Source organism: Oryzias melastigma, linkage group LG10 (genome assembly GCF_002922805.2).
Source record: "Oryzias melastigma strain HK-1 linkage group LG10, ASM292280v2, whole genome shotgun sequence".
Taxonomy (NCBI): domain Eukaryota; kingdom Metazoa; phylum Chordata; class Actinopteri; order Beloniformes; family Adrianichthyidae; genus Oryzias; species Oryzias melastigma.
Genome location: NC_050521.1, coordinates 20,157,971 through 20,174,857, shown reverse-complemented (window position 1 = coordinate 20,174,857; position 16,887 = coordinate 20,157,971). Strand labels below are relative to the sequence as shown.

General features: G+C 38.6%; 1 long non-coding RNA gene across 2 annotated transcripts in view; it reads left to right on the top strand.

The window, feature by feature from the left end:
* The window catches only part of LOC118599218, a 118,099-nt gene extending 116,812 nt beyond the window's left edge, over positions 1–1,287 (top strand). For both annotated transcript variants that reach the window (XR_004948522.1, XR_004948523.1), the window contains exon 5: positions 785–1,287. This is a non-coding gene — a long non-coding RNA (uncharacterized LOC118599218). The remainder of the gene's footprint in view (positions 1–784) is intronic.
* The last annotated feature ends 15,600 nt before the right edge of the window (positions 1,288–16,887 follow it).

Sequence of the window (16,887 nt, the reverse complement as noted above, 5' to 3'; positions counted from 1 at the left end):
GTGGTGGCCAGTGAAGTTTTTTTTTTTTGCTCTCAGTTGGAAGTTAAACACAAAAATGCCCTGTGTTTACTTTGAGAGGCTTCTATTAGGGCATTCAATTATCAAACATTAAACTTTTAATAGTTCCCCCTAATTAGATATGAAAATGATCCCCCATCCTCCAGTAAATAGATATTTGCTTACACCGGAGGTTTTATCTCCTGCAGAAAATGGCCTCATATTTTTTTCATCCCTTTGTCAAGTTAATTGTCCACCGAGACAGCCAAGGGCATTAAACATTAAACTTTTTTTTTTGTTGTTTTTCTTTCTTGTCACATCATTATAGATTGGCAAGTCTGGAGAAAAGTTTTTAAAAGTTTCAGTTCATGTTGACGAAGAGAATTGGGACCTTGCAAATGAGTTTCTTAGAAGGATGAGTAATCCTTCTAAGTCCTGTCATCTGCAGGGTCTGACTCAATATGCAGATAAATGCATCTTTGTGCAGAAAGTAACACACACAAATTGCATTCAAAAAAGTTACCTTACTTCCCTGCTGATGTCTGAAAATTATGTGTCCCCCATTGTTCCACAAATCACGCCGCAGGTTTCCCCGGCTCTTACCCGCGCTCTCTTTACCTCCGTATTTAAGGCTTTTCCTTCCACTTTAAGTTGGCCCTAAATTGCAGGGCCTGAATTGCCCTATGAACAGCGTGGGGTGGACAGGCCAGCGGGAGGGGGTGTGTGAATGCACGACTCTGTGTTATCCTGATCTCTTTTCATTTTCTTCTCCGAATGATGCTGTCAGGAGCCAAACAAGATATCAGCCCCCTCCTTTCCACCGGCAGGGAGTAGCAACACTGGGCTAAGGAAATCGAATCAAGAATAAAGACAAAAGGTAAACAAAATGCTTGCCTCCCAGACGACTCCACCTCTACCGTAAACAACTAATCCCATGATTCTCTTTGTTCTTTAATCCCATCAGCCACTGAGGCACTGCAAACCTTTCTGGATGAAGATAATGGCACCCCGCTGCGTGTCTTGATGAAGTTCAGAACCTTATTAAACAGCATTTTCTCGCATGATCCAGCAATCATGAATATCTGATTTTTTTTTTTTTTTCCAGTCTAAACAACAAGAAGGACTTCTGCTCTCATTAAACTTTTAGCCGTAACACAGAAAAATGCATTAAGTATGAATCTCTTTTTACTTGAAGGAACCTTTCAAAGTAAAACAACCTTTGCCCTGAACGTTTCCTGAACATTTTATCATTTGAAGGGAGATGTGTGACTGCTATTGCCGTCTGTATGAGCCAACATGTTTGGGTCTTTGTGTCATGTTGGGATAAAAATTTTATTTAACAAAAATAGAACATTATGCAGAGAAAATGTATCGCCAGTTTGAACTCTTACAACCCCATCAGGTCCAATAACACTGTGCTAAAAGACGATTCAGATGCCATATTTATCTGTTACTTCTTAGCGGTTAGTTTTAAAAGTGCACAATTTAAAAGTAATTCCAAAATATGAAAATCTAGAGTACTTTTCTACATCTGGTTTATTTGAATGATACAGGAAGATTAATGACACAGATCTTGGCATATTTGGGAAGCTGCCGAAAAATAAATTGCACAAAAGTATTTTAAGACTGACAACAAATTCCCACTTTTAAGGCTTTTATTGAAAAAATACAAGTGTGTATTATATGAACAAGTCTTGAAAAAGACGTTTGAAAAGTCCTGATATTTTTGTCACGAGGGTTTCAGGGTTGGCTCGTATTTTAGGAACATTTACTTTAGCTGACCTCCAAGTATCACAAGAGGTTTCAAAATCAGAAGCTGTCTAGTGTCACAAACAACTAGAGTGGAGCAATTTCATGCTCTCAGTAAATAACAACAAAAATCACCATGCATTAATGTTTCTCAGTTTCCTCTTACAGATGAGCTGTAGCTGTAGAGCACTATCCAAGAATAAACTCCTTTGGTTTGATGTACATGATGCACTCAAAACTACTGGCACCGTGGTAGTTTGGGTACGTTTTCACTCTTTCATCCATACTACCTTTTGAATCTTTCAACTTGGAATTGATATTTTTGATTTCTAAAAGTTTAAACATGCAACTAAATTTCAGGCTTTTTGTCTTTTTACAATTCTTTTCTTATCACTTTAAGTTGGACACATGGGTGTCGAAAAAGTTAAGTCATAAAACCATGTATTTTTTATTTCTATTAATGTTGATGAAATTGTTACACTTATTTTTGTATTTCAACTTAGGTTTTTCACATTGAACAACTGGGACAAATTCATTAACCGAAAACGTTTTCAGTTTCTCCCATTTGAAAGAGCCTCTTTACCCTTGTGCTACCCTTAGGAGTGGGGTCATCTGGACCCCAAAAGACAGAGCACTGAACTTTTTTTTTTTCCAATGATTTTTGATTTTCACTGGTGTCTATGTCCACCTTCATCTATATTTGTCATTGGAGGAATCACACGTCAAAATATGGCTTTGGTCATCCATAAGACCTGGGACCCATTTCAAGAAGCAGGTTTAACAAATTCAGTTCAAACCTGAACTCAGAGTTCACTGACTGACATCCCATTTTTGGATACATCACCACATTAATTCTGGGGCCATGTGACTATGATGATTAGCCTTTAAGTGCGCTTAACTTTTTTTTCAAGGATGTTTTATCTTCACTGGTGTCCGTGGCAGACATAAAATCCTGTCCACCTTTGTTATGTGAGGGATCACATCAATGTTACCGTTGGGTCATCTGGACCCCATAAGAGATCACGAGGGTTAACTAGGGCCCTGTGACCATGGCTGTTAGCTCAAATCTTAGTTTGGGTCTTAGGAGAATAATGGTTAGCAGCAAACTTTATTTATTTATTTTTTTTTACTCTTTGTATTTGGTTAACTGTAAAAATAACAAAGGTCTTTTGCTTTAAAGGGTTTTATTTTCAGATTGTATACAACGCTTCCATTCCAATCTAAGCTCAATAAGATGTAATATACATTCACTTTACAAAGCTTTGTCACCAAACGGCCATGGTCCATTAAACTCTCTCTGCTGCTTACAAAAGTATAACGACTGAACACAGGCAAACACTCTCCAGCTGAACAATGAAACAACAGAAGTCATTGTTTTTGGTAACAAGAAGGAAAGAGTGCAAGTAAGAGAAGAACTGCACTCATATTAGACCTTGACTAAATCAGCTTTTTATCATCTCAAGCAAATAGTGAAATTTCATGTTCAGACAAAATTTAGAGGAAAAGATCAGTGTCTTCATTTCTATATGTCTATACAAGTCTCTGTCTGATCTTTCTAAAAGACTTTCAGAAAGCTGCAGTTTAGTCAGAATGTTGCCGTCCGAGTTTGGGAACTCTCTTTATTTCATGTATTTGACCATATCAAAAGAATTGACCATATTTTTCCTTTTCTTAAGTCATCAGGCTAACTGAAATCCACAGGAAGCAATCAGCTGACAAAACTATACTGCACATGGATGACGTCAACCTCCTGATGAAAAGATTCCCTACAATTGTATGGATATGTTGATCCAAATTTAAAGCTATGATCACACCGTCCTTGGCAACACGTGTTCAAGACACAACTTTCGGTATGAAGTCTATGTGAAAATGCACATGTTTTGGGCCTCTACATTAAAAACTCCCACATTCACACGTAGTTACTGGGCTTTACATACAACAGCGTGGCCATCATTATTCAATAGTGAGGTCTGGATGGTTTCCCTTTTTATTCACGGAAGTGCCAACCGTTTTAAAATTGATCATGAAGGAGACACTACTAATTAATGAAAGCCCCTCCCTGCTTGTCCAGTGTGAACACCAACGGCTATATTCGTATTTAGGAACGTACCTGACATGCATAGTGTGTTTGTAGCTTTTTTGTTGTTATTATTTACATTGCTATGCTTTCACTGTTTCAGTTGAATGAACTTTCTTGTATTATATTTTTCCTGAACACTGCAAAAGCTTTTGCATCTCTGTGAAGCTCTTTGAAGTGCCTCTGTGTTTGAAAGTTGCAGTTGAAAGAAAAATCTGTCTTGCCTTTATCTGTGTATTTAGGCCCTCAAGACTCAACATAACCCCAAAACTATGATATTTCTGCAAATGTTTTTAAGTGTCTACATAAATGTATTAGTTATATGATTTGTTTAAATGTTTTTGTACAAACTTTAGCATTTATATTTTATTATAAGTTGTCCCTGGCTTGATTGGAGAGCTTTAAAGTTCTAAATCTTTATGCAAACCATTGCTTTGAAAAGTTCTCATTTAAAATGTGTAGATACACATGTAAATACATTTAACTCTGTCACGTTGTCTCACAGCAGCCAGAATCCATATCCATACCTCACTATGAGGTAAACCATAAGGCCAACCTACTCATTACTCTAAGTGTTGCTCCACAAAGTACACATGTACCAATTCATCACTGCACACCAATTATAACAGAGCCACTTACTTTGGCTTGTTAGTCGAGCACTTTATGTCTGAGAGTTTGCCAACTCAAAATTTGCCTAGCATGTGGAAAAAGCATTTGTTTTAGTGGAGTATGAGCTTTTTTATGTTGTATATCTGTCATGGTTTATGGAGGACTTAAATGCAGGAGAAACAGAGCAGATAGGCCGGAAACTTTATTATTGCAACTAATAATATGAAAAGCAAAGTTTAAATCAAACATGGCAAAACTCATGTGTGACTTCACTAAAACGGGAAAAATAAAAGGGTGGTGTCAGACTATTGTATGGAGAAACTGAAAGTGTTGACTTTTATAAAACAAAGACTCAACAAAAAGGAAGTTTGGAAAATGAACCCTTTAACACAGAAAATGTCACCAAAATAACTCGCGCTCTTTTGCATACCATAACTCGTTGACCATTTACACAATCAACGTGATTCTGACGCGGAGAAGTCATGTCGACTTTGCACCGATATACAACCTATCACTAACACAGTGTTGCATAGTGGAGCAAAGCAGCTTTTTTCCATGACAGAATCAGCTGATTTCCATTGATATGCACAAGTACTTTACTACTGTAAAGTGTTTTCTCCATTCCAGAATCCACTGGAACTACGTTAGTTCCGTCAATGGTGATGAAGAAAAGTAGTTTGCCCTCTCTGGGTGGATGGAGTGCCCCTGCCCCAGGTGGAGACATTTAAACATCTTGGGGTCTTGTTCACAAGTGAGGGAAGATCAGAGCGGGAGATCGGCAGGCAGATTGGAGCACCGTTATGTGGTCGCTGTACCGGTGAACAGAGACCTGAGCCACAAAATGTAGCTTTCAATTTACCGTTCGATCTTTGTTCCAATACTCACCTAAGGTCATGAGCTCTGGGTCATAATACAAGCAGTTGAAGTTAGCTTCCTCTGGAGGATGGCTGGGGGCTCCCTTAGAGATATGGTGAGAAGCTCGGTCACCCGGAGTGACCTCTACATCGAGAGGAGCCAGTTGAGGTGAATTGGGCATCTGATCCGGACACCTCCTTGGGGAGGAGGCCCTGAGGAAGACCTAGGACACGATGGAGAGACTAACGTCTCTCAGCTGACCTAGGAACATCTTGGGGTTCTCCCAGAAGAGCTGGAGGAAGTGACCAAGGAGAGGGAAGTCCGACCATGTTTGCGACTGCTGCCCCTGCAACGCGATCCCAGATGACCGGAAGAGGAAGGATGGATGGATGGTGTCAAATTAACGGTTGATGAGTTATGGTGGTCAGAAGAACTGGAGCTAAAACTCTTGTGGTAATGGGTTGATAAGTTGAAACAGCTATGATGTATTGCACCTGAAGCCCAGTGTGATTATGTGATTAGAGTATAGAAACTTAAAGAAAATAGAATGAAATAACTGGAATGGCCAAAAATATGGACTAAACAGGATGAAATTCTGCAACTCAATTGAAGGAAGAGAGCTCAAACTTTTTGAAAAAGTCATAGATGGAAGCAGACTAAGATAGGAGCCAAAACAAAGAAGAAACACAAACCTGTGCAGCTTTCAGAGGCAGAAACAATGACTTATCTGGTGACTGCAACCCCACAGAGCGGATTCATCCTCAATAACATAAAACTTGACAATTCTGTTGATGTTGTTTAAATCTTCACTCCTTCTTAACCAACAAAAACAGCTGATAAAATTCATTATTTAACAATTTTAAGGGATTGCTCACCGGTGTTGTTTTAGAGCCTGATTAAAGCCGAGGAGATGAGACAGTGGGAGAAGAGAAGGATAGATAGAGGGTAGAGCTTTCCCAGGTAAACACGCCCCAGGTGCCTTTTGATTTTAGTGTATAAATAACACACACAAACACACACACACTCAAAGCTGCAGTCTGATTATTACTGCAAACTGCTGCTTTCAACACGATCCCAATTAAGAAGTCTACAGACCCAAAGGATTCTTTTTAATAAACAGCGGCAACAAAAAAGAACTAAATAAACTGTTGACAAAAGGGGGAGCAAAGCAACACACCATGCTTTCACTGGTAACTATTTACCAGTTATTAATGAAGTACTTTGGCTTTGATGGCCTAAAGTTCTTTAGAGGAATTATTAAGAAATAAACATTGCAAGGAGAGGTGTGCCTTGGGAGGGATGCAGCTATATTGGGTTATTGTAACAAATAAACTCCCGACTTTTGCTCTGTGATGACACAGATTATGAAGCGATATTAACGAGGATCTCATCAGGCACATGCAGTTATTTCCCTAAAATTTTTAGCTCATGTCAATTATGAAAAAAGTGAGATAAAAACCTGCAGAGGCAGATTTTCTTACCGACCTTCATTTACATAAACACTTAGTGTTCGTTATGCAGAGAGCCAGTCAGCTAAAGTGGATCAAGTCGCATGTAGCCATTCTATTAGACATTTATTAAGCATAGTTAGAGCAGAAATTGGTTTTTATTGTGAGGGAAGCAGAGTTAAAAGGCACATAGAGAAACTGGGATCGACATAAAAACATTTGGGTTGTAAACCCACTCAATAAAGTGGATTGAATTCCAGCAGCACCGGCTTGCATCGCTGATATGTTGACAAGTAGCAAACAGCCATTTTTGCTGGACCTTTACTTTTTTTTCTTTTTCTCTCTGAGTTTTCTATTTTATTTCTTCCAATAACCAAACAGCTTTCTTGTAAACCGAGACGCAGTGAGGCCGTGGCAGGAGGCCAGTCATCATCTTGTCATTGTGTGATGGGCGCACAGATCACTTTCTCTTTCTTGTTGAGGCGCGAGGGGTTAAAATGTATTGTATATAGAAACTGTGAAAGGAAGATTTGTTGTTAAGGGTTGTCATTGGCATTACTCAGGAGGAGGATTACAATTTACAAAATAAACGCCTTTGTCACATCCATCTGTAGGGACCCGTACATATGGTGCGGATTTTTGGGTTGTCCAGGCCTGAGCTAATATTTGGGCTAACCATCTAAACATGTAGTCACAGGGCCCCAGTTAAGCAGAATTCCTTATATGTGATGTTTATGTGCATGGATGCCGAGTTCTAAGAGGTTAAGGGGAGCACAGGTGTGTCTTGTATATAAGAACTGGAGTGAGTGATCCCTCCCAGGAAACAGGAAGTAGCTGCTGGCTCCAAGAAGCCAAAATCCCATAGATGTCTATAGAGAAAACCGCTCAGTGATTCTATTTGTCAGAATAACCATTCTTGTCATGACACCTTTTTTAACATATTCTTGCTAATTCAATGACAACCAAATGCTTAAATAAAAGTTTGTGGTGTGGTTCCCACATTGACAGCCTGAAACTTTTGACAGTTTTTTCCAAGCCTGCTTTCAAGTGAGGATGTTGACCTCAAACAAGCTGACTCCTGATTAGCGAGAGTAATTGCCATAGAAACCATAACTGAGACCAATTTGGACCAATCACTTCTCCTTGACGTTAGCTGGCTTTAGAATGGCAGCATCACTGACTGAATTAGGTTCAATTCTTTGGAGCTGGAAGTAAACATTGTTTTATGCGTGATGTCCCATTCATTCAGTCCAGTTATCATATACAGTCAGTTGTACAGCCATCTAAGGGGACATCATAAAAATGGAATTAACTTTTTGTGTTGTATATGTGTTTGCTACACCCTGTTGCTCAGAAGATGCCCATAAAAAAAATGAAAATTTTTGCTGTATAAGCTCACAGAGCAATCTACGACTTTGATATTGCATGAGGGTAACCTGCATGCCCCACACAGATTTGGCCATTTTCCACCTGTAGAAAGTCTATATCAATCTGTAAGACTAGTTGTGGCTAAGGCATCAACTCTATACAGAGACATCATTGTAAATATGAAGAACACTTACTGGTTTCCTTGTATTTTTTGAATGGTTTGCTAAAATGACAAAAATTGACTTATGCACTTCAATGTACATGTTTGTCTATTTGCAGGTCAAAGTCATTTTTTTTACAACTTGAAAAGTTTGCAAAAAAGTTGAATTTTTTTTCTTTTTTTTTATTGATTAACAGTTTTTGTGCGTTCTGATCTCAAAACTATCAAGGACAGGTCCACACCTGACTCCCCAAAAGCTGCTTTTATTCAGAGAGGATGCCTTCACACGCGCTCGCACACACACAGTTCTTCACAGGGACACACACCGTGTGATGTGGTGCCTTGGACTGCCCTTGCCCCCTCTCATTGTTTGCAAACAGAGCTGCCCTAGAAGCTTCTGGCAGGCTTCTTAACTGCTAATCAGAGCTCCCACACACTTGGCTTTCTACGGCTGCAGCTGCTGGAAACACAAGAGCAACATCCACTTTTAAATTAGATAACAACCTCTTCAGGAAGCATTCCTAAAAATACCACTGCCATCCCGCAGCAATTAGCCTTTTAAAACTTTTTTTAGCTAAAAAAAATAAAATAAAACACAATAAAATGACATAAAAGCAAACTTTTGCTTAGCATAGAATGTTTATATTTTGTGATCAAATTCATTTTACGCATCAATATTAGGCTAACATTCTTTAAAATGAATGACATTTGTACAAAAATATTGACTTTGCATATTGAAACTTATTTTTTTTCAAATATTCACAAGGATTTAGGTAATATTGAATAACATACAGATTAAAAGTTCAGATGTTTACTGGTCACCTCTCCCAATAATGTATCCAGCAATGACATAATGGATCCTCAGCCCATGGAAATACAGAGTTGTATGTTATGTTAGAAATCAGCATCAAAGAATAATCTCTATGACACAAATGAACATTTAAACCCACCAATACCTCTAAAAGTTGATCTTGTGGTAGGATGGGAAAGTGGGATAAATCAAAGGAGATGTATGCTTTAGTGGTAGCAGAAAACAAAGCTGAGACATCTGACATCAGTGGCAGGAAAGTCAGACGTTAAGGGAAAACAGATTTGTGGCTTTTTACTGGACTGCTGGGACTGTGTGCTGGATTCAGAAATTCCTCATTTGCTTGATTTGTGGAAAATATAGCTAAAATAAAACTGCGAAAAAATCACATATAATGCATAATGTTGTGATTTAAAGCCATTTTCATTTTTACATAGACAAAATATAAAATATGTTCATTATTTACTACAATACGTATACCACTTTTGCTAAAAACTGTCACCAAAAAAGGTGGAGTAAGTACAGTAACATTAAATTAAAGCCAAAAGCGGCAAAAAAGTGAAATTTCTGATGAAGAGAATGGAAAAGTTGAAGCCGAGCTGTAAAGAACAACAACAGTTATACAATAAATGAAGAAACTGCAAAACGAAAACAAGGTGTAAAACATCACTGAAACATCTAACCTGAACCTAAAATGTATTTCTAAATCTAAACGTGCAAATAATTATAATGAATAAAAATAAAATAAAAATAGTACTAATAATAATATAAAAATACTAGCGTAAAATTACTTAAAAAATGCAACAAAAAAGTGTAAAATTGTCACACATTTAGTTAAAAAAAATTAATTTTTACTTTTAGTTGCGTCTTTGTATAATCAGTAAAAAACACAACGCGTGTTCCACATTTAATTGAAAATAGAGATAATATTAAATACATTTTTTGTCTCAAAGTTCCTTGGGGATACAAATAAAAAAAAAACATTAAATATTTGGGATTTCAATAAAGAAAATAGAACGGTTGGTTTTAACAGTGACTTAAATCCAGAAGGAAAAGCTTAAATGGATGAGGAGGAAATCCATCCACGCTTAAAAATAGATTGTGATTCAACCTGCAGGCTCTTAAAACAACTTTGTCTGCAAAATGGTTCTGCTATTTTCATTTTTTGTAACCCAATTTTACTGAGTAAAAATCTTGGCATAAGAGACTAACAGGTGTCTCCACATTTATTCCCCCTAAAAAAAGAAAGGAATTGTGAGTCTCCTAAGGCAACAGGCTAAAAGAAAGTATTAGCAGCTTACATGTGGGCTAAGTGACCTCTCATAAGCAAGCTTAAATGTGTACACCAGTAAGGCAATCCAAGGATACGATTCCCCTTTGTGTGTCTGTCTTTGCAAGTGTGCTGCGTGTGATCACTTGCCCTCTGGGCTGTAATTAATTAGAGCAGCAACAAGGCCTGATCAGGATTCCTCTGCGATTCCTAACCCCAGCAACCTTTCCATCCAGCCTGTAGCCCTGATCTTGATCCAGCACGGCTTTCCTTTTTCTGTGCTCGACGCATGCACGGATAACATGTGAGGATGCAGCAAGCGTGACGTTCTTTATAAAGAAAGGCGGTATTCTCTAAGAATAATGCTGGAGACATAAGCACGAGTGGTGTCTGATGTGTTGCTGTGGAGCAGAGCGGCTTGAATAAAGTGAAACCGCAAAAAACAGTCGATCCTGCAACAGTTGCCGTTGGGGACGTCTGGAACATTGCAGTCTCTTGTCCTTGGCCACAGAGGGATTACTTCTACTAGCCGGCTATTGAAATTGCATCTGTTGATCTCACATTTCCAAATTAGGATTGTAATTCACGCTATGAAAAATTAATTACAACTTTCGAGGGTTTCAAAGAGGACGCGTATGATTACATTCACAGGCGAATGGCATTAGATATGTTAAACAGAGGCTTTTCTTTTCTGTAGTGTGGACGGTTGTGTTGCCCAGTCATGCTGAGGCGCGTTGAATTAGTGATGACCTTCACGGCGAGAGCCTGTAAAAAGAGGCAGTCTAAAAGTCAGAACCTTGGTTTGAGAGCTGTGATGCTATTGTAAACAGCGGCTGCTGCAATTATTCAACCATCTGGCTGAAGAACTGCATTTAAAAGGATCTGTAGACGCACCAGTGCTGCTTTTTTTTACATTTAAGGAGGGATTTATACATAAAAATGCATAGCATGTTGTCAGCAGGGAAGGAAAACACTGTCACAGTGTCTGTCATAATATATTTTCTCTCCTCCGAAGCGATAAACTCAGCAGTCCATGTTAGCCACGGAATCTTAACATCTTTATATCGCGTCGTTCTGACAGGAAGAGAAAGAAAGATGTTCATAAATAGGAAAAAAAAGTTGGGTATAGATCAGATCAATGTTCTAAGTTTCTGCAAAAAATGATGGCGACATTTGTTGACAGACCGATTAATCTTAACACACATGAGGACCCTGCTGGCGCGAAATTCTTCCTAAAGTCCACAAAAATGACATTTGTTAGACAGTTTTATGAATTTTTTAAGCTTGCACAAAAACTACAGTTTTGTTGGGCTCTGATCATTTGCATATCGTCTTTACCCCTCACTTAAAACTCTTCTTTCCACACAATTAATGATATTCTATTCAACGTCTGACAAATGAAGTATCTCACCGTCTCTGATTACCAAGTTTTTAGTGACTTTGTCTTTTTCAATAGCTGGTATTTAAGTACTTAAGGTATGTAATTAATTTCTTTTACTTGCAACACAATTGATTCATTAAAAAAAAGAGAGGATTCTCCTTATCATTTTCCCACAAGGTTTTGCACCCACAATTTCCTGTTTTATTTCGAGCTCATGAACCGTTCATTTGGGGCCAGTCCCAATCAAGACACTTTTTAATGATAATGGTGAGCTCTCGCTTAGCTATTCAAAGTTAGCTGACCTTACCGAATGAAGATGAAAAGAAATTAATTTTCATTGAAATTAACAATATACTTAACAACCAACAAAAGTACGTCAAAGCTGGAAAGAGTTTACACCCCATAAAGGATGTGTGGTTTTAAGACTAATCATTCCTCTTGATTGTGTTTTTTTTTCTTTAGTTCATAAGGCATTACTTGAAATTTTGAACTGAATAAAGAGATTTCATTTTCTCTCAAAGATAAATACTTCAAGCGTTTGAAATAAATTGAAGGGATTCTCTGAGATCTTTTCTCAGAAGATTATAAATAAGCGAAGATGAACCCCAGCTATTACCGGACAATAGATATTGATTTCTGTTGTGCCATTGGAGCACTCGGCTGTGATCAATTTATCTGTTAATCTGTCTGTGAACAAAGTCCGAGAGCCAAAGTGAATGAGAGCCAGAGCACCAAAGTCTACACAACATTTCATAAACTAATTAATCAATGCTGAGCCCCGGCACAGGCCAAGCAGCCTCCAGAAAAACTGCAGAAGAACAACACTGCCACCTACTGCGGCACAGGACCCCCTCCTGCAAAAAGTGTAAGAGAGTTTTGGCACCCACGGCGAGATTAAGATGAGAAAAACGAGCTTTGCCAAATGCCATCATATTGTACTTTTTTTTTGGTTAAAAAGGCAACCACTGATTCAGCTGTTGGGAAGCTGAGGGGGGAGGAACATATGGTCATGGCAACTAAAAACAAGACTTTTTAATTATAATTCACAGATTAAATAAAGATAAAATGTCTGGCTCAAAAAGATATTCAAGGTTAGCGTGTGATTTATGCCAGTAACAAGGATTCAAATCTTCTGGTAATGCTGGATTCATTTGCTAACAGTCCTTCCAGCAATCTGTTAGCAGCATTAGTTGAACATATGCAAAAAAAATGTATTCCTCAACTTGTTGATTTGCAGACACCTCAATCCACGCTGAATTAATTAAATTTCACAGATCCCATTTCTGTTTTCTTGTAGTTATTGAGTCATTGTTCTTGACTGATAATAAAGTTTCCTTTTCTCGAGTGTCGATGTATCCTGCAGGGATGCACCTAGAATAAAAATACAGGGAGGAGTGTTGTTTCCTTAAGTGTTAATCAGCGTGCTCTCGTTAAGGTTTGATCAAGCCCATTGTCGGATTAATTAAACAGTCGAACACTTTCAGAGTCTGCTCAGTATTCCTGCACGCATTTCAAGGGGGCCCGCATGGTTTGGAAGTCCCAACGAGTCATTCAAAGACTTCCATTTTCAAAGGTAAATATGTCAGACATTAAAAGCCTCGTCTGAAGTGAAATGAAACTTCATAGAAATGCGGCACCATCTTCCACCTACGGCTGCCGCTTAATGCAGGAGGAATTGATTAAAGATCAGTGGGAACTTTACGTGTTATCTTGAAGCTTGAAGAAAAAGGAACTTCAGTAAATGTCACACGTCTTTGTCAACAATAATGGCGCAATGACTTCACAAAATCCTCAAAGCGTTGGTTGATGTTTACGGTGAGGTGTCGTCGTCATCATGCTAACAAACTGGGGAAATGTGGCGCAAATTCACTGTCTGTTGGAAAGGGGGTTTATACTCTTCAGCATCTTCCCTCATCCAATTATCGTACAGAACAATCTCTGTATTCAATTTTAGTTTTAATTGTATATTTGTATAAAGGTGCAACACTCCCACATCTTTAATGCACAACACATTCACACACACCCCCTTCCTCCTGCTTGCAAACAAGTAATTTAATTCAGGTCTTCGTTGTGCTTTTTCCTGCCTCTTTATAGCTCGGGCTAAAAGATTATATTTATTTGTTTAGCCAAGTCAAGATAGTTCAGCGCTTAAAATGAAACTATATTCATGTGAAGGCTGCTTCTGTATAATGTGTTTCACTCCCTGCCTTTTAGAGGCACGGTGGCTCTGAATTAATGTGATTCTTCTCTAAGTTTTAAATTAACTTTTCCTTTTTTTTTTTCAATTCGCTAAATTATTTTTGCTCTTTGCATTTTCTTTGTCAAAACCACACTTTCATGTTACTAGTTTGTATTTTAAAGTTACAGCTTATCTCAAGAAAGAACTTTTTTCGAATATTGGGCGGCGGTTAAACAGCGGTGGTTATGCAGGTGGTCGAAGGGTCAGCGGTCCGAATTCCCCTCATTCAACTGTTGTTGTGTCCTTGGGTAAGACGCTCCTCCCTCCCTGCCTCCAGTGTGGCTCAACTGGTGTATGAATGTGATGGTCATATCGGCAGAATCTTCAATCTTCGCCAAATTTTTTTGTGAAAAGTGTTGCCGTGTCATGAATGCAGATGGCGGCAGTCTGGCGTGGAGAATAGCCCGCTTTTTATATACCCCCGGGCGGCTGGCAGCCAGTGGCATTTGATTTAGACGGTCAGCCACCATCTGGAGACATTTAGACAACATCTGAATTCTTCCCCAAACCCCTACAGCTTCTTCTTACCCCTACATTTATCCCTCTGAGCGGAGAGTTGTGAAAAAAATGTGTCTTCAAATTCGGACGATACTACCCCTCGATACCCTCATCATTATTCGCTGATCATCGACGTTGGCGAATAGACGCCACTGCTCGGAAAACACATACTATTAGTTTTATAACTTTAAAAAGCCATGCTAAAACAAAAATTCATGACTTACATTTACACGTAAATTGTGGTTCAGGACACACCTGTGTGAAGAAAAAAGTTTTTCCCTTGCCGCACAGCAAACGCGGATCAGAGCCAACCCTTAAAAAAACTATTTCGTAGCCGCCCAGTGGTCATTAGATTTCTTAATAGCGTCATCCTTGCCTGTCGCTGGACTGTCATCACGCAACCTCGAAATGTGTCAGATGTGCACAGAAAAACTGCCCGTTTCCACTGAGGAGACTGGTTAGGTTCAATATTTTGAGTGTTTTCATTGTAAAATGGACCTATAATTAAACAGTGCCCAAATGTACCTTTTAAAGGCCCCCATCCATTGTAGGTTCATAAAAAAATAGAATGGGATGGTTGGGGTGGAGCCACTGTAGCCACCTGTTGATTGGCAGAAAGTGAAGACAATGTTAGAAAAGACCAATATAGCGCTAAGCTAGCATTTCTATTTTCCTCTTTACAGCGATATTCTTCTTAGCTGTCAGTAATCTTCTTTCAACACATTCAATTCCTGTTATACACAATAGACAAAAAGTAAAGCAATAAAAAGACGAGCTGCTGGATGACCTCCATTGGTGCTTTTCTAGTCGTCGCGCGACAATGACGCAATGAAGATGCTAGCGGTCTAACACCACACATGAGCCATGAAAACAAACCACTCAAGCAAGGTTTAACTGAATGGAAACGCTCACTAGAATTAACTAGAATTAAACAAGGCTAATTGGTCCAGTCCCTGTAAAATTTTAACTTTTTTTTTTTTATTCTGCCGTGTGGCTTAAAAGTACCTACCTTAGGTCACCACGCAGTGGCATTTAGGGCCAAATCTGAATTTTTTCCCTACCTCTACATTTAGCCCTACAAATGGAGAGTTATAGAAAAACCGTGTCTTCTAATTAGGACATCACTCCCACTTGATGACATCATAGTCTCAGGACATCTACGTTAGCGTGGCGTTGCCAGCACTCGGATAATACACAACAACATACAGTGTTAACATTTATAAATTTAAAAAGTCATGCTAAAACCAAAAATCATTACTTACTTCAAAATGTAAATGTTGGATCAGAGCACACCCACATGGAGAAATGCGTTTCCTGTGTTGTTCTGTGGCACAGCACAATGTGGAACACCGTCGCAGTGGAGAGATACAGAGCGCTTCACCGCTATATATTTAAAAAAAATGTCTTCGGACATCCCTTCCCCTCCAAATGTCCCTACAATTGTAGGGATGAAGAGTAGCCAAAGGGCAGCTATGCTACATCAATAGCCTACCATCACAAAGTATGAATGAGGTGTGAATGAAAAACAAATACCCACTGTTAGCGCTTTGAGTGTCAGGAAAAGCACAGAAAAATCAAATATAATATTATTAATATTATTCCTGTGGATGCACCAGAAACACCCGCATTGACACCATATTTTTATGTGCCCATTGGTAATTTTGTACTATGTAATACCTCTGAACGCCACAGAAAGGACTTTACAAACTCTTGTTCTGAAGTAATTTGCAGGCATGACTGTCGGCTTGCTGTTCGAATTGCGTATAGGTCAACAATGCAGGTTAATTGGTGAAAAGACCTCCTGTTTGGCTTTGCCAACCAGTGATTAGTGAGTTTTGCTCATTTTTCTCTCACCTAATGCATCATTTGTCAGGAGTGACCTTATACGAAGGGAAGCAAGAAATTAAACACTACTTGTTGGAGAATTACTGTACTGATCTGTTGTGCCAGTTTAAATCTAATAAAGGTCAGTTGGGTTGAATATTTAACATGGATTAGGAGGCTAAACTTGCCTGCTTGCTGCACGAGGACGTCTATTTTAACAGGCTTCATGAAAACACCTGATTGCTTTAATCTTTTTTATGATATAGTTGATCATATTTGCATCTTTTGCAGTTGGTTTACAGCACAAAAAAGAAATTATATGAAGCAGTTTTACCATCTTTGCACTCAGAAATACAATTTTCAAAAGTATATTGAACCTTATTCTCATGACCTAGATGAAAGAGTGTGCAGGGCGTTAGAACAGAAGGTCTTCCATGGTGTATCGACTCAAAAGCCTTGTGTAATTTTGATCAATATGAAGTTGAACTTCCCTTGCCCCTATTTTGATAGACCTAAGCCTTGGTCTTTGCCAAGGATGAAAGCCAATGCGATAGATGGATACCTTACAATTTCATCAGCGATGCTGCACATAGAAAATGATCAA